This window comes from Aethalodelphis obliquidens, unplaced genomic scaffold (assembly GCF_003676395.1).
Source record: "Aethalodelphis obliquidens isolate GAN/ISIS:26980383/991018 unplaced genomic scaffold, ASM367639v1 scaffold25, whole genome shotgun sequence".
Lineage (NCBI taxonomy): Eukaryota > Metazoa > Chordata > Mammalia > Artiodactyla > Delphinidae > Aethalodelphis > Aethalodelphis obliquidens.
In genome coordinates, this window is record NW_020837969.1 from 13,303,103 (window position 1) to 13,322,373 (window position 19,271).

The following is a 19,271-nucleotide window of genomic DNA, read 5'->3' on the forward strand; positions in this document are numbered from 1 at the left end:
CAAAGCAAATTAGGTTGACTTCGCATTTTGTTTACTGTGTCCCCACCTTGCCTAGACTTCTTGAGATTTCTAAAAATCAGGGAAATGCTTTTCAGAGACTCACAGTAAAAGAAGAAGAAAGCAGAACTTGATAAGATGCAAACTGGATAATCAAAACGGGGAATTATTTACATGAATGACAACTATGTACCTTATGAATCTTGAAACTAAAAAAAACAACTTAAAAGAATTTAATAGAATTTTAAGAAATTAATAAAAACAACCTAGAAGAAAATAAGAATTCTAACCAGGCTAAGCCTGCAGAGCCTACTAGCTTCTTTGTCTTCAAGTTGATTTAAAAATGTAATTCAAATGGTAAGTATTTACTAAATGCCAATTATGTGTTGCCCAGTGGGGTCACAAAGATCAGTAAGACAAAGGCCCTAGCTTCAAGAACTACTGTCTAGTATGGAAAATAGACATGTCAATGCAGGTTAAATGACACAATACCATTTACAACCATTAAACTGATTTTAGAAACTACTGAGATTGATAGAACCAACTATTGCAAGTGTTAGGGACTGAACTGTGTCCTTCCAAAATTCATATGATGATGTTGATGTTCTAGCCCTCAGTACCTCAGAATGTGTCTATTTGGAGATAGCATCTTTAAAGAGGTAATTTAGGTAAAATGAGGTTGTTAGGTTGGGCCCTAATCCAATATGACTGGTGTCCTTAGAAGAAGAAATTAGGACACAGACTCTCACAGAGGGAAGACCAAATGACATCACAGGGAGAAGACAGCTATCTGCAAGCCAAGGAGAGAGGCCACAGAAGAAACCAACCTGAAGACACTTTGATCTTTGACTTCCAGCCTCCAGAATTAGGAGAGAATAAATATCTGTTGTTTAAGCTACCCAGACTGTGGTATTTTATTATGTCAGCCCTAGCAAACTAATACAGCAAGGATATAGTCAAAGCAGAAAATTTTATACATTGCTGTTGACTAAATTGCACAACGATTTTGGACAATGATTCCATTTGAGGTGTCTACTCTGGAGAAAGTCTTGAAAATGTGCTCAAGAAAATGTATAGAAAGCTCTTCAGTGTAGCATTACCTCTAATGTGAAGAAATTGAAACTAACCTTTCCTTATGAGAACATTGATACAAATAAGTAGAAATCAAAACACTGCAAATAGGGCTTCCCTGGTGGCCCAGTGGTTGAGGGTCCGCCTGCCGATGCGGGGGACGCGGGTTCGTGCCCTGGTGCGGGAGGATCCCGCATGCCGCGGAGCGGCTGGGCCCGTGAGCCATGGCCACTGGGCCTGCGCGTCCGGAGCCTGCGCTCCGCGGCGGGAGAGGCCACAGCAGTGAGAGGCCCGCGTACCGCAAAAAAAAACCCCAAAACACTGCAAATAACCTATAAGATAAACCATTATCTTTAAAATCTCTAATAAATAATACCCATGTGAATATGTCTTAAAGAAATAGGAAATGATTCGTTCACACCACAGAATACTACACAGTAGCCAAAATGACTGAACTAATGTATCTGCATGTATCCACTTATATAAATCTCAAAAACAATGTTCAGCGAAAAAAATTCAAAAATATTTGTACAGTATGATATGTATGTATAATTTTAAAATAAAGTTGTATATATTATTTATGGATATATACATATGTATAAAGTACAAATACATACATGGGCATGAGAAGCATATAAGACAAGACTAGTTAAGAGCATGGACTGCGGAGCTTCCTTACTTACCAGTTACATAATCTTTGATAACGAACAAAAAAATCTGTGTCTCAGTTTCCTCATCTGTAAAATGGGATTAATAATAGTGCCTTCATTACTGGATTGTTGGGAAGACTGCATGAAAAAATGTACATAAAATGCTTAGTTCAGTGTCTGGCTAATTGTAAATGTTCAATAAACATTAGTTTACTAGATAAAATATTAACTTAGAAAAAAAAATGTGTTCAACTATACAGGTAATCAAATGTAAGCAAAGTAAAATAAAATTGAGTTGTTAGTTTTGGCAAAGCTTTATCAAAATGAAAATACCGTGATAGTCTCCAGATATTGGTGTGCATGCCCTTGTATAATGCCTTCCCCTTGAATGTGGGCTGGAGTCAGTGACTTGCTGTAACAAACAGAATATGGCAACATCATGGAAGATTACTTCCAAAATGAGGTTATAAGAAGACTGAGCCTTCGTTCTTGGGTACTTTCTCTGTCTTGCTTGCTTGCTCTGAGGGAGGCCAGCGGCTGTGTTGTGAGCTGCCCTGTGGAGTGCCCTACATCACAAGGAATGAACTGAATGTGTCTGGTTAATGGCCAGTGCCTGAACTTGGAAGTGGATCCTCCCCGGATTGAGGCTTCATTCAGCAGCTCTGGCTGACAGCTGAACTGTGTCTCATGAGAGCCTCTGAGCCAGAGACACCCAGCCCAGCTTCCTGACCAATTGAAACTCAGAGATAACAAATGCTTACTGTTTTCAGCTGACAAATTGGGGTGGGAGGGTTACTTGTTATACAGCAATAGATAACTAATACACCCAATGTAGGCCAGGGAAGCTAATGCTGGTGTGTGTATATAGTGTTAGTAAGAATGTGAATTGGAATTTCTAAAGAGCAATTTTGGCAATATTCCTAAAGATATTCACAATTTTTTTGTCCTAAAGAAATAAATACACAAAAATGGATGCATATTCATTGAACTATTAAATATAATAAATATAATAGTGAATAACTGGTAATAACTTACATGCCCAACACTAGTTGGAGAATTGTGATGTGATACAATAAGAAACACATACTTTGTCTTTATCCCTGGTTCCTGGCCAGAGCTCCCACAGCCTTTGTAATTTCCTAAGTGATAAAAGTGCTAGGAGCATCTTTTGTTCTAATATATGGTCTTTGACCCCAGTTCCTGACCCAGAGCCCCTGATGAACCTAATCTTTGGAATGTCCTAAGTGATACGAATGTTTTCTGTTCTAATGAGGTAACTCTTGCTGGGCTCCTAGATGGAGGCTGGTCTCCAGAAAGACCAAGCCATGATTAGAAGCTTGGGCTGCTCAGCCCTGCCCCACCCCATCTTTGGTGGAGCGGGGGCTGGAGATTGAGTTAATAATCCATTATGCCCATGTGATGAAGCCTCCATAAAAATCCCTAAAGCACAGGGTTTGGAGAGCTTGTGGGTTGATGAACACATGGAGGTGCTGAGAGGGTGGCATACCCAGAGGGGCATGGGAGCTCCGAACCCCTCCCCCATACATTATCTTCTGCATTTCTTCCATCTGCCTATTCCTGAGTTGTAGCCTTTTATAATAAAGTAGTAATCTAGTAAGTAACCTGTTTTCCTGAGGTCTGTTAGCCATTCTACCAAATTCTTGAACCTGAGGAGGGGTCATGGGAACCTCCGATTCATGACCAGTTTGTCCGAAGCACAGGTGACAACCTGGACTTTGCACTTGGTGTCTGGAGTGGGGAAAGGCATTCTTGTGAGACTAAGCCTGTAACTCGAGAGCTCTGATGCTATCTCCAGGTAGCAGAATTGATTTAAATCATAGGACACCCAATTGGTGACACCCACAGAGAACTGGAGAATTGGTTGGTGTGGAAAAAACCCACACACATTTGGTGACAAGAAGTGGAATATTGGAGTGTAGAGTGTTGAGAGTAAAGTAGAAAAAAGTAGGGTTTTTTATGGTCATTTGATAAAATCTTGAGCAGACTTTAAAATTCATGTGAAAATTCTAGTTAATGGTTTGTTGAAATGTTCACAATATAATAGTAACTATGTTCACAAAAAAAAGTAATTGGGGCTGATCCTAATTTTTGTTTTATTTATTTGTTTACTTTTTAAAGGACTTGATAGAAATATACCAACATGGGGACTTCCCTGGTAGGGCAGTGGTTAAGAATCCGCCTGCTAATGCTGGGGACACGGGTTCGAGCCCTGGTTCGGGAAGAGCCCACATGCTGCAGAGCGACTGAGCCCGTGTGCCACAACTACTGAGCCCGCATGCCACAACTACTGAAGCCCACGTGCCTAGAGCCCGTGCTCCGCAACAAGAGAAGCCACGGCAATGAGAAGCCTATGCACCGCAACGAAGAGTAGCCCCCGCTCGCCGCAATGAGAGAAAGCCCGCGTGCAGCAACGAAGACCCAACGCAGCCAAAAATAAATAAATAAATAAATTTATTTTTTTTTAAAAAAGAAAGAAATATACCAATATGATAATGGTGATGGTCACCAAGTAATGGAATTATTAGGTGATGTATATTTTCTTGGTCGTACTTTCCTGTAGGTTCTAATTTTTCCACAGTGAATATGTATTATTTTTAATCTGAACTATTCTTAAGTACAAAATAATTAAATGTGGACCTAGTATGATTCTTAAAACACATTTACCTTACCTATTTTTTCTGGGTCATATTTTTCAAATTTTTCTCTCAAGTTTCTGAATCCTTCCAGCCACTCCTCAGAATCAAGTAAATCTTCTTATTCTTCCTCTATTCTTGATATTTTCCAACACGGTCTCTAGATATGACTGAAAAGGAAAAACACCAAAGTAAATCTTGATTTTAAATTATATAAAATCTAGGGGTGCCCCGGTTGTCCAGTGGTTAGGACTCTGCAATTCCACTGTAGTGGGCGTGGGTTCAATCCCTGGCTGGGGAACTAAGATCCCACATGCCATGTGGCCAAAAATAAATAAATAAATAAATAAAATAATATAAAATCTCAAAAAGGTAATTGGATTTGACCCTTTACATAAAGTATGATTTTACTTCAGGAAATAAAGATTTAAATAAGTTTACATAAAAATCCAAAATGTATTTATATAAGTCTGGATTTCTTAACCCAGGCTCCATGAACATCTGGGGGTTCACAAGTGGGTTTCAGGTAGTTCATGAAACTTTACACAAAATATCAAGTGTTTTCGCCTCTTCTTTGGAAGAGAGTTCATAGTTTAAGTAGGTTCTCAGTCGGGGCTGTAATCAGAGTGACAGCTGTCCTGGTTCGACCAGCACTGTTGCTTTTAGCACAGAAAGTCCTGAGTTTAGGAAACTCTCAGTCCTAGGTAAACCAGGATGTTGGTGACTCTATCTGAAATCCAAGAAAGGCCGATGAAAAATAACACAAAGATTTAATTAAACTCAATTGAATGTACAAGTAAAAATTAGAAGACTCCTTCTTAAATCAGGATACTGCCATTTCTTCTTATTTAACCTATGTCCTGAGAATTATTTTGTATATAAACCAAAGCTCCTGGTATCTTTCCTACTTAGTTTCTAGACTAACTGCAATTTGCAAATGACCCCCGCCTTGTTACTGTGAACTTTTACCTTTTGTCCTGTGTATTTGGCGGCTCCTGCATTACTAGGTTAAGGTAGGACTGCCCTGGCATGATCACCCCCAGAGTCAGTCCCGAAGGGAAATGCATGTCATCACATAAGAATCCAGATCTGTGGCAGGATGGGGAACTCAGGTGATCTCCATTGGGTTAGGTGTCGGGGCACTCCCAAATGGTGTATATTAAGCTAATTTCTGCCCTCATTGGGGGTAGGCTAGAAATCAGTAGAAAGGACCCAGGAGAGGCCTTTCCATTTCTGCAGAATTCCATGTAAGGAAGGATGGGGTCCATGACCTCCGGAGATAAGCTCTCTCTGATTAGGAGTACTCAAATTATGGTATATCTTTTTATTTCTCTTTTGTAATCCATCGACCTTTGGTAAAGTCTTTTTGAACCATCAGCTTTGTGTCAGCTGTGCCTCAGAGATAGGGGGACTTTAGGCCACAGCTGGGGAGAGCAGTTCTTATGGAGGGCAGAGTGGCAGCAGCAGGAATTAATGAGACTTCGATGCAAAAGTGCATCTCAGGAACAGAGTCTCTGACTCAATCAAGGAGATTCTCTTTCCACTCTTCACCTTGGAAGTTCTCGTTTTGTTCTACTAAGAAAAGTGACTTTTGGACTTCCCTGGTGGCACAGTGGTTAAGAATCCACTTACCAATGCAGGGAACACAGGTTTGAGCCCTGGTCCAGGAAGATCCCACATGCTGCGGAGCAACTAAGCCCGTGCGTCACAACTACTGAGCCTGCTCTCTAGAGCCCACGAGCCACAACTACTGAGCCCACGTACCTCAACTACTGAAGCCCGTGCACCTAGAGCCCGTGCTCAAGAGACGCCACCGCCATGAGAAGCCTGCGCACCACAATGAAGAGTAGCCACCACTCACCGCAACTAGAGAAAGCCCACGCACAGCAACGAAAACCCAACGCAGCCAAAAATAAATAAATGAATAAATAAATTAAAAAGAAGGGCTTTTTTTAAAACAAACTTGCAATGCTGTTCGTGGAAAATGCTCAGGAAGATGAGAGGAAATTTGAGTAGGATTAGTTACGAGGGAAGGAGGGGGAGATAGACGAGACCTTTGCTACTAAGATGTTACTGACCTTGATTTACAAATCCTACAGAGAGGCAGAAGAGGTGAGATACAGAAAAATGTCAGGCTCTCATAGTTACCCTTTTAAATTACTCAAAAATGTGTAGGCTCTCAGGCCACGAAGAACATAATTTTTTCATGGTCTCTTGCTTTTGTTTTTGTACAGTTGGTACAAATTTCAGAGTAGTGTAACTTCACATTGTGTTGTAATCCATGAGGAAGACATCTACCTAAATTATAATTTTTTTAATACAAATCTGAAAATTCAGCCTATACACTATTATCTAGGAGCTTTATGTTCATAGTTATGAAATCTTGAGGGGCTCTTTTATTGACTTTTTCCCCCTTAATTTGGGTAGGAGGGCAACATGGATGTGACCCAATAAAGGTTTTTTTAATTATAAAGTTGGCATGTTTGCACGATAAAAGGGAAATGAACAGTATTGCAATGTCTGGCACACAAAATAACACTTACTACATTGTACATACAATTGCACTAGTTAAAAACATGTGCATTGACTTGTATTTGTTAGTGTTTTAGCCTTTTTTGAAAGATATATGCTATGTTTATGTTGCTTTTTTTTAAATACATGCTAGTCTTAACATTCCCTGATCTATGCCTGCATCTTTAACAATGCAAAGTGAAGAAAATGCTACCATTTTTGTTAACAAGGCACTGACTTGAAACATGTGCATTTAAAGCCTTTTATTTTTTTCCTTTTTTCTTTTGGTGGTTGGGCATTTAAAGAATAAGGACAAGGAAAAATATTTTGGGGGGCGAATCAAGGGTCTATAAGTTCCTAAGTATAAAGCTGAAGTGATTTCTAATACCAGAGTTATATATCTGCATTTTTCACATTTTAGGAGGGTGTGTGTGCACGCGTGCGTGTGTGCGTGCGTGTGCACGCTTGCATGTTTATGTGCTTTGCTTTTTGTTTACACCAACCAACCAAAAAGATTCTAGAAAATGGAGCAGGATGGGAAACAGTTTTTTACTTTAAAAAGAGAAAACAACCGAGTTGTTTTCATAACTATAATCTACTGGGTAGAGGTACTCACCTAAAGACATGAGGAGAATAGCTGCTTCTTAGGCTTTTGTGTATATGTATGTTGTTTGCTTTTTTCCTTTGGTTCTAGACTGTTCAGTGTGTGATTTATTCCACGCTACATGCTTTTCCTCTGCTTCTTGCTGTGCATTTTCTCCTATTACACATAGGTTTTGGGGTGGGGTGGACTGAACATTTTTGTTTGGGGACTTATTTAGCAGTATTGAGTCTTTTATAGCCCTACTCTGAATCCTTCAATATTCTACTCTTTATATTACTTTACTTCTGAATTTATAAAAGCCCCCAAACTGCATATAATATGAGCCTTTAAACATGGGTAAAACTATCCCAGTGAATGGTTTGGAAGGCGTGTTAAGAAATGGAGATGCTCCAGAGCTCAACGTAAGCAGCAAGTTCCATCTCCCTACAATCCTCTGAAACTTTTTACCCGAGTCCTTTCTTGTCTCTCCAGCGCTTTTTTCCTTCAGATGGACCTTAAACATAATTTCTTGGACACTACTAGAGAGACTTCGAGGCAATAAGATCAGTATTAACCAGCTCTAACAGACGTTTGATCATGCTTACTTGCACAGTTTTCCCCCCATTTTAAAAAAAGAATGCAATAAAACTTGTTTTTTCCATAGAATTAAATAATATTAAAATGGAGTGAAAGGTTGATTGTTGACAAACAGAATAGTACCTCTGATCTGTGCAGTGTCTCATTTCACCTTAGAAAAAGATACATAAGAGGAGTTTCTAATTTATTTTAGGATATTCTCATCTCATCTAAAGAATTTGAGTCGTACAGGGTTATTGTGCGACATATTGTGGAACATATAAGTACCTCTGGCTCACTTGGTACTTCTTTTACTAAATGACCATACTTTGGAAGATGCACACTATTCGGGTAGAGAAATAAACAAGGGAGAAGGAATCGCTTAATTAAATCATCATTCGTATGTGTGTAGAGACCATCTGGTTGCCACATAGATGATGATACATATACTTTGAATAGTTACATGTCACATGTATATAGATTAGTGAATTTTAAAACACAAATAGAACACCCTCTCTATTTGATGAAAAACTCAAGGTTTCTGTTGGGTGGGATAAGGCACCAGGAAAAATGTAGGTAGCCTTTTAAAAAAATTATCAAATTAACCAAGTACATTAGAAGAAATATCTGAGATTATTTCACTGTTAGTTTTACTCACTATCCATCTTTTGTGCATACACACTATGTTAAAACATAGCCTTACCAACTATTTCTGGATCGTACACTGAATGGACAAGAATGGACATCTTAGAGTTTAAAAACATGAATATCCTCTTGAATTCCCTCAAAAAGTAAGGCAAAGAATATCAGCAAACCATACTGGAAGAACCCAAACAGCCCAGATACTAAGTGAAAGTTAAATATATTTTCATATTGTTTAGTAACTTTCTTAAAATCTTTGCTATTATGAGAGGTAAAAATGTATATTTATCAAATATGCATAGTTATTTTATCATGCAAAAATCTGAATTATTGTAAAACTATTGTACATTGTTAAAACTGTAATTCTGAATTGTATTTAAAAGTAATTCTTTCTGATACTGTTTTTATGTCACCCACGATGAAAAGCGGACTATGTATATACACAAACACACTAATACGATCTATTCCATTTAAAATTTTTAATAGTTATTTTCTTTTGATTGGTCATTTCTGCTGGCTTTAACTCCACTGAACTTTGAAGTATTTCTGTATATGCTATCAAATAAGAAAATACCCTGGAACATTAGAAAAATCCATCAAGAGACTTGCTTTCGTCAAGTGCTTTATCAGACTTTTGAAAAGGCATCGAAGGCGTTGAAAGAAGTAATTGACTTTCAAGATCATCCCCTCTTTTTCTCAAGAAGAAAACAAAGGAAAAAGAAATTCTCTTCATTCAGTGAGTCCCCAGTTTGGGGTCTGGGGCGCTTAGAGACACTGTGAAATCAAATCTCGCACTACATTTTTCTCCTGGCTCACTCTTTTTTGAGAAGGTTTATGGGCTACATGGCTGGTGAGACACCATCCCCTCCTAAGAAAATGTAGGTGCTCAGACAGGTAACCTCTGTAGCTACTGTTTTTATTTGTTTGTTTGTTTCATTTCTTTTATAATTTGTTTTTGTTGTACTAGGATATTTTTAAATGTAATATATTGTAGGATTTATAACCAGGTTCACTGCTTTCTTTCTTTTTTTTTCTTAAAAAAAAATTTTATTTAAGATACATTTAGGTGCCTTTGAAGCTTGGATTTTGGAATGTTTCAGCAGTGGACAGAAATCTGCTGTTGGAATCTTCTAGTCTTCCAGGTTTAATTTGAAATGTTTTTAGTTTTGTTTTGGATTTTTGTGTAGTATTTTATTTCCTTTATACCAATGCCCTTTTGCCATGCTGTTTTGGGGTGGCTGCCTAACTCTAGTGAAAATTCTTTCTATATTAACGAAAATGTGGTGTTTTAAATTCCTTAATGTTTTGCATTTTTAAAATTGTTTTTAAAGAAATATTCTAACTTATTAAAAAAAAAAAAGGAGTTTGCATGCCACAACTAAGGAGACTGACTGCTGCAACTAAAGAGTCCGCCTGCTGCAATTAAGGCCTGGTGCAACCAAATGAATAAATAAATGAATAAATAAATAAATATTAAAAAAAAATTCTTTGGCAGATCATGTGTCCTGATTTGGGGCTTGAAAAAAACATATTATCATTGTATGCGGGACCACATATACTTTTACATACATAATTATGGAGAAGTACAACTAACTGTTCCTGCCTTGCCCTTAGAGGGTGACTAATAAACCTTTGGCTTGTTAGTGGGTTCATTCTGCCCTTCCTGATATCCAAAGTATATATATATATATGTGAATCATTTTTGGCTTGAAGTCATGATCAGAAATGCAACATATGAAGAATCAGTACCAACACAGTGGTTGAATAGCACAAGCCCTGGAGTTTGACAATGACTAGGTTCTGAATCTCTGTCCTGACTGTGCAGTTTGTAACTTCTAATTCTCTCTCTCTGAGTCTCAGTCTCTTCACTTATGAAACGGAAGAAATAACACTCACCTCACAGGGTTGTTAAGAAGTAAACGGTATATTGTATAAAGAGCCTAGGACAGAGTGTGGCAATTAATAGGCCCTCAGCGAATGGCCTTCATGAACACTATGTTGGAACTAGACTAGAGCTGACCAGAGCTCGAAGCCGAATGTAACACAGGGGCAAAAGCTGAGAGAAAATTACAAAGTAAGGCTAGGATTCATCCGTTCAACCAGCATTCACTGAGGGTCCACCATATGCCAGGTACCACGCTGGGCACTGGGGTCAGAAAAGAGAAGGGAGGAGTAAGAGCAGAGGGCAGAAGGCTCCCTACCCCTGACCCTCCCTGTTATTACCTATCTGGATGGGTATGTTCACACTCAAGTCACCTGCTCGGATTCCTTGTGACAATGACAGGGACCTGGACAGCCAAGGAACTGACAAGGAAGATAAAATTAGGAGCCAAGACCTCACTAGTGAATGCAGCGTGGATGAGAAAACACGGACTTTAAAATCAGACAGAAACAATTGTTGGCTTTTTAATAGTTTATCTGCTTACAGAAAAAATGTTAAATTTTTGGTAAAAATTCATTTTAATAAAAGATTAAAATAAGAAAAGTAATAAATGTAATTTCATCGCCCAGAGATAATTGATGGTAACATTTTGGTGTTTAGCATTCCTGTTCTTTTTCTGTGCATGTGTTTTAATGGTTGAGATTATTATTATCATAATTAATTATATTATCATATTATCATAATTAATTATATTAATTAATAATTATACAAATAGCAATTAATTATTATATAAATAATTAATTACCATATTATCATAATTAATAAATAATTAATTATTATATAAATAATTAATTGATTATATTATCATAATTAATTACTAATAACTATCAATTCATTATTATAATTAATAGATAAAAATATATCCTAACATCTTGTTCTTTTCACCTAACCTTATTACATGAACATTTTCTCACAGTTTTACAAACTTTGGGGGAAGGATTATTTTACCAGCTGTGTAATATTCCATCCCATGGAAGCTCCACAGTTTACTGTTTCCTTAGCCATTTCCCCAGTATTGGTTACTAGGTTCATTTCACATTCTACCTGTTATGAATAACTCTCTAATGAAGAATTTTATTCAATAAGCTGTTCTCTATATTTCAAACTATTTTCTTAGGATAACTTTACATTAGTAGAATAACTGAGTCAGAGAAACTGAATATTTAAGCCTCTTGATAACATTTCCTTCCAAAAATCTATAAATTGGTACTTTCTCCAACAATGTCTAGGAGTGCCAGGATATGAGTTTGAATCTAATTCTACTTCTTATTGACTGAATGATTTGAGGCAAGTTATTTACCTTCTCTGAGCCTCAGTTTTGTCATCTGTAAAATGGAGATGCCTACCTAACAGATTTATAAAATTTAAAAGATGTGACATGTGTAACTTGGCACAAGTTCTGGTACACAGTCTAAGTTCTCAACCGAAATATTAGCTCCCTTCTCGCTTTCCCCTATTGATTTTTCCACTGTTGAGTAAAAAGGAAATACTAAACTTCACGTTTGTTCTATTTCCTATTAGTCAGTCATTTAGAACATAGTTGAAACTTCTTAACCACAAGGTATCTGAAGTAGTTAACTGTACAAATATAGGCACATTGTTTGTATCTGGTTTACAGAACCCACTAGATGCTGTGTCACTGAACTAGAAATAAATATTTGGTGCATCTGTTACTGTTACTGCATTTCTGAACAAGATTAGTGTTTTATATGTTTTTCTTTTTTTATTCTTATGCAAATTATTTACCATCTCTGTTCCCAGTTTCCCCATCGGAAAAATAAAGATAATACCTGTCCTATCTTATTTGTGTAATGAAAGCACTTCTTACTGACCACTGAGGTTTTCACTCACAGATGGACTATATGCACACTGAGTAAGATATGGGTGGGATTCGCCACACGTGTCAGAGAGACGTGGAAGGGAAGAGGAAGAAAGGAGCTGACCTTTAACCAGAGCCTGCATTTCACACACATTCAACACACACACACACACACACACACACACACACACACACACACACACACACCAATCATGACAGGTGCATCAGTTTCTCAAATGTTACAGGTAAAGAAACTGAAATGCAGCAAATTTAAGTAATTTCTTCAAGGTCCCAACCTACCATGAGGTGCAGACACAATTCAAATACTAAACTGTATCCTGAGAAGCAGAAGGGCATTCTTACGCTTTAGCAGCTAAGTCATTATTAACACCATTGTGGGACTGAATGAGAAAATCGTTTTTTTTAACTTCCACTTCGTTGCTTAGAGAGAAAAACACAACAAGGTAAATTCACCTGCAAAATTAATTTTGTTAGCTCTGAATATAAAATATGTAAACAAACTCCATCTGGAAGACAGTTCTATTACTGTAGAAAGTACTGAGTATGACCTCTGTGAGGGCATCACGTGCCTGTGACCATGTGTAACCAACATGAGCTTCCTGCTAGGATGACAGTCATATGCAGCTCTTGGAAAGGAGAGGCACAGAAGGAAAAGGATTCTTATAGTACCCAGGGCTGCCGTCCCACACCCCAAAAGGAAGAAAGATGCAGGCCCAAACTGGCCAAGACTGTAAAATAAAATAACTAATATCACAGTAAGTTAAGCCATATGAAATTATGGTTTTGTAGGGCAAAATCAGTCAAATACCATCATTTTCATATGGTTCAACATATACATATAACATTGTTCCAGAAATCGAGAAAGGATTGTTTCTGGAACTGACTTCAAAAGTGACACTTGGTAGTTAGGTTTTGATGAGCTATTCCCTCTAAATTATATCCATCGCTTTTATAATGGAACCATGAAATATTTTGATGGATATTTCAAACTACACAAAAGGAAAATAACTTCATTACAACAAAATCTCTTGTTTTCTAAGTCCTAAACTTCTTTAACTTCTGCACCTGAAAAAATTGCATGTATAATAGGTGGAATAGTATTTGTGTACATTGTGATGGCTGAAATGTGTGATACTTTATAGGAATGTCTATATTACTGCAGATATGGGGGCGGCATTAAATAAGGAACCAACTGCCTTATAGGTGTGTGACCTTGGGCAAAGCTGCTGACCATCTCTGGGCTTCAGTTTACATCCATGTAAAACAAAGATAATCACCTGCTTCATGGAGCAACTTGTGATTATGACATGAACTGTAATAAAGTAAGGGAGAGGGGACTTCCCTGGCATTCCAGCGGTGAAGACTCTGAGCTTCCACTGCAGAGGGGCGCCCGCTGGATCCCTGGTTGGGGAACTAAGATCCCACATGCTGAGCTGTGGCCAAAAAAAAAAAAAAAGAAAAGTAAGGGAGAGATCTTTACAATGATAAAGTGTTATTAAAAGTTGGTTATTATATGTCAATAAAGTGTAATGCTGTAGATGACTGATGCATTATATCTCTGGTTTGAAAGGAGCTTAAATAGATTGTTTCCAGTCCCCTCTTGCAGGGTAAGGAGAGAGCTACCTACAAAGACAGGCTTCTGCTAGAACCCAATTGCTGAATTGAACGAAATTCACCCTGAGGATGAATGGCGGGGCTTTTAACAGCTGCACTCTTGTGGAGGCGGAGACCAGGCCACGGCTGGAGGTGCTTCACATTTTTGCTCTGGCCTGGAGAGGTCATACAGGGCTAGGGCCTCTTCCCAGATTCGAGCACCTTAGTCTCAAAACAGAGGTAGCACCGCCTACCTGGGTTTGCTGAAAGAATTAAACGCGATGATGGATTAAGAGCCAAGTACGGTGCGCAGCACGAAGTCATCGGTGTCCTGCAGGGCGGAAGACTCGAAATCCGAATAAACGAACCTCTGGGGACGGGTGAGGGGCCGGTAGGGAGCTGGATTTAGAGAGTTCGTGATGCCGTTCGTGACGTGTCGGTGTCTCACGGATGCAGGACGACCCACCCCGGAGGGACCGCGGAAGCTCGGCGGCGTTGACCCCGGGATGTCTCACGCCCGCACCTGTGGGCCGGGGCCACTGGGGATCAGCCCGCGGAGGGCTGGGGCCACTGCGGGGCTCTCCGGGCAGCGTCTCTCCAGGTCGGTTGCTGCGCAGGGTCCGGGCCGGGCGCCGCGGCGGGACTATGGGGGCGGGAGGGGGCGCGCGCATCCCGGGCCCGCGTTCCAGGTTGACCCGGGCTCCCCCAGCGGCCGAGAGGCGTCGCCGAGAGTCCAGGCGCGCTGGGCTGCTTGGGCTGAAAACCAGGCACCGAGAACGCAGGGGTCGCTGATCCCACCCGGCTTCCAGCCTCTCTTCGGCCCCCGTCGTGCCCCTAGTCCACACCCTGGCCGCGTCCCCGCAGCCGCGCGGCTCGGCTGCTTTCTCCCAGGAGTCCGCTCTCCTGTTCCGGAGGAGCCGAGAGGCGCTGGGCTTGGCGCCCTGGGCTCTGCTAGCCGCCGGGTACGGGTTGCCACAGCAACGGGCCCAGCCCCCAGCACCCTCTTCCGCATCACTTCTCCAGAAGCCCGCGGCAGAGCCCTGGGGCTGAGAGGAGGGATGAACGCAGGAGGCCGACCCACCGCACCCAGGGCTGTGTGTCCGCCGCCCCCAGGCCCGACTTCCCCCCGGAGGCACCGGGGAGCGGACAGCAGAGCGGGCGCCAGCCTGGCCCTCCGCGACCTCATGGTCGCGCCCCTGCGCCTCGGGGTTGGTGGCCCGGGTTGGGGGACAGCGCTTGAGGCGCCTCCAAACGCAGGGATAGCGGGGTTGCCCGAACTCCAGAAAAAGGCCTAGCAAGAGAGGGTAACTGCAAGAAAGGGGTTAATCTAAAGGTAGCTCCGTTCTTTCTACATTAAGCAAATAACCCCACTGCTCTCTGGGTAAATCAGCCAACGTGGACCGAGTACTGTACCAGGTGCTGCTCGGAAACGCTAACGCCATCCTAGCCGTCTCTGCTTTCTCAAAACAAATTCTGGGGACTTACCGTGTCCCTCTCTACCCAGCTTTTCGGACGAAGAGGTTAGAATAGTTAAACAGATCTACTCTTTACCAGGCCATTCTATTAGCATTTCCCTGCGACGTTTTTTTGTATTTTGTTTCTCAGCGGAATGGTGGTCGGTGGAGTTAGCGCATGCGTAGCGTTAGCGGGTACGATCAATTATTTTTCCAAAGTGGCTGTGTCGTTTTACATTTCCACAAGCAGTGTATGAGGATTCCAGTTGTTCTGCATTCCTGCCAACGTTTGGCAGTCTGTCTTTTTAAATTTTAGCCTTCTGAGATGTGTGGTGGCATCTCACTGTGGAGTTTTCTTTAGGTTGAATCATATGAAATTGCTGAAAATTGACTTACAGAAATGGCAATGTTATACGATTGAACCAAATTTGCATTTCCCTGGTGAGTAATGCTATCAAACGCCTTTTCATGTGCTTATTAAACTATGAATATAATCCCTTTAGCGAAGTCTATGTTTCTGTTCAAGTCTTCATCTATTTTTAAATTGGGCAAAGTCTTATTTTCTCTCTGATTTGTGGTTTGTCTTTTCACTCTTATTGGTGTCTTATGGACTGAACTGTATTCTTCCAAAATTCGTATGTTGAAGCCCTAACTCCCAGTACCTCAGATTGTGATCCTATTTGGAGATAGAGCCTTCAAAGAGGAAATTAAGTTAGAATAGGGTCATTGTGGTAGGCCCTAATCCAATATGACTGGTGTCCTTATATGAAGAGGAGATTGGAACACAGATACACATAAGAACAACCCCATCACAGAGGAGCGATGTGACCAGGACACAGGCAGTCATCTGCAAGCCAAAGAGAGAGGCCTCGGAAGAAACCAAACCTGCTGACATATTGATTTCGGACTTCTAACCTATAGAATTGTGAGAAAATTAATTTATTGTTTAAACCACCCAGTCTGTGGTATTGATACTCTGTTATGGCATCTTTCACAAACTGATACATGGTATAATAGCTACATGTGATCCCCCCCTGGTGGCCACATTGAATAATATTATGAAATTCAAGCAGTTCTTCCAGAGAGCATCTTACGCACAGCAAGCTGCACATATTTGACCACTGTGTCAGTTCCGAATTAATTTAACGTCGGTGTTTTCTGCAGCAGCAAATAAATTGGCATCACAGTCCAGAGAGATACTCAGTGCCTAAATAGACCAAGAGAGAAAACTTGGCATTCTCAGAACCTGGCAAAACAGTAGCCACCTAAAATAATTAATAACCATTATAGTGTTATTAGCACCTTAATATGTAAGTCAGAAACATATATAATGGTTGACATAGGATATTCATGGTAGATAAATAATGTAAATGGTAACTTTCAAGGACATGAACAAGGAGGACAAATAGAAATTATAAAATAAAACGGCACAAGTAAAAATTTAAAATATGTGTAGTGATTCCCTGGCAACTTCCTGTGAATCTATAATTATTTAAAAATAAAAATTTTAAAATACCAATGGTCACAACAAATGGAAATGGGTCCAAACTCTCAGCTAAAAAAATAAGAGTATCAACTTAGACTTTTTTAAAAAGGGGAAAAGAAAATATAAAAGTTTATGGAAAATATACCTCAAATATACAGAATGGTTGAAAGTAAAGGAGTAGAAAAAGATAAACTAGGCAAATACAAACCAAAGAAAAGCAGGTATTTCTCTGTTCATTTAGGGGGTTAAGAATTTAGGGCACAAATATCACTACAGATAAAGAGGACTAAAACTTAATGATAAAAGTTAAATTCACCAAGAAGGTATAACAATTCAAATTTTCTTTGCCTTTAAGAACAAAGCCTTAAAACGTATAAAGGAACATTTGTCACAACTACAGGAGAAATTGACAAATCCACCACTGAAGTGGCTATGACTTTACATGGCGGGCACACATTAGAGACAATCATATTTCTGCTAGTATATTTACTCCTACTTTATATGATGAAATCCTATGTACCCACATTTCATAGTGCTACACCAAAGTTAAGGTGGGTTCCAGGTGCTCCATTATTGAAAAATTTAAGAACTAGTACACCAGACAGAAAGAGAAAGACAAATACCATATGATATCACTTATATGTGAAATCTAAAATAAGACACAAATGAACTCATCTACAAAACAGAAACAGACTCACAGACATAGAGAACAGACTTGTGGTTGCCAAGGGGGAGGGGAGATGGGGGAGGGATGGTTTGAGAGTTTGGGGTTAGGGTATGCAAACTATTGTATATAGAATGGATAAACAACCAGGTACTACTGTGTAGGACAGGGAACTACATTCAATATCCTGAGATAAACCATAATGGAATATAAAAAAGAATATATATATATATATATATATATATATATATCTCTGAATCACTTTGCTGTACAGCAGAAATTAACACAACATTGTAAATCAACTATACTTCAATAAAAATAAATAAATAAAACATCATATAGGTTCACTGTAAAAATAAAACTAGTGCACTAGAAATTGAAGCTTGATATTTCCCTACTCATTTAAAAAACATTTATTGAACAACTATTGTGTTTAATACATCATGGAGCTTGTATGTTAAACGAGTCAGTTACTGTGCCTATTTAGTTTAGCCATTTAATAGAAATGCAAAAGTTGGAGTCTCACAGAGATTTATAGAGTAAACTGCCCTGACGGCCCTCCCTCTCAACACTCCCTCCCTCTGTCTCTCCCTCTCAATTAAGTCTGCATCTCCTTCTTAAAGAAATGTGCTTGACAGAATGAGCAACGGTGGTTTCCGAAACTGTGATATGCCTTTAGTATATTGTTTTTTTTAATTAAGAAAATACTACAGCAAGTACAAATACTGCCCCACAAACTCAACTGTGCAAAGCAATTTAATTTCTATGAAGAGGCTCCCTTTTGCCAAGTGGTAGAAACAGTTTGGGTCCCCTTTTTCTCTCCCCCGCTTTCCGGTGGATTCCATCTACATTCCAGGGATGTCTGTAGCACTAAGTCTGGGGAGGAAGGGCACGTGGTCTGGATCACCTGCCAGGTCCTCCCTTATTCCCTTCTGGTCTTCAGTCATTGCCACGCCAAGGTCACGCCTGACACTTGCCTCATTTCCAGCCACAGGGCTCTTCAGGTCGGTTTTGCCCTCGGCTGACTTTGGTGTCCTTGGTTACAGAATGGTATTCTGGTGCTCTCACGCCACACAGGGGCAGGAGGAATGTAATGGGTTTTTCTAGGGTCCTTCACCTGAGCAGGCAGGTGCCTGGGATTTGTTCTGTTCCCTTTCATGCTGGATGAACTCTGCAAGGCTGTCTCTGACTGTGTCCTAAACCACCACCCAGCCATGTCTCCCTGGCTTCTCACAGCTTCCCTGGGCTTGGGAGAGTACAGGGCCCCGTCTCCTGAAGACCCAAACGAACATATCACTCCTTGCTTTCTCTCTAACTCTCTTCCTTTCACCGCAGGTTTGGGAAAACTTGAGGTAATCTTTGAAAGGGTGGGCTGGGCAGGAAGTTCTGATTTCCCTCAGGTATTCTACCAAATCTCCTGTGTAGATGTGAATTCTTTCTCTTCCTTTGGAAATTCGAATGCCAAGAATAGACTGTTTATTTTCTTTGCTTTCTGAATGTTTTTTTTTTCTGAGGCCATGACACAGAATGTCTAGCTGACTGAAAAAGGAAGGGTCATGGGGTAAAAGCAAGCATACGGGGGAAAAGACTTCCTATATTAAAATAGCA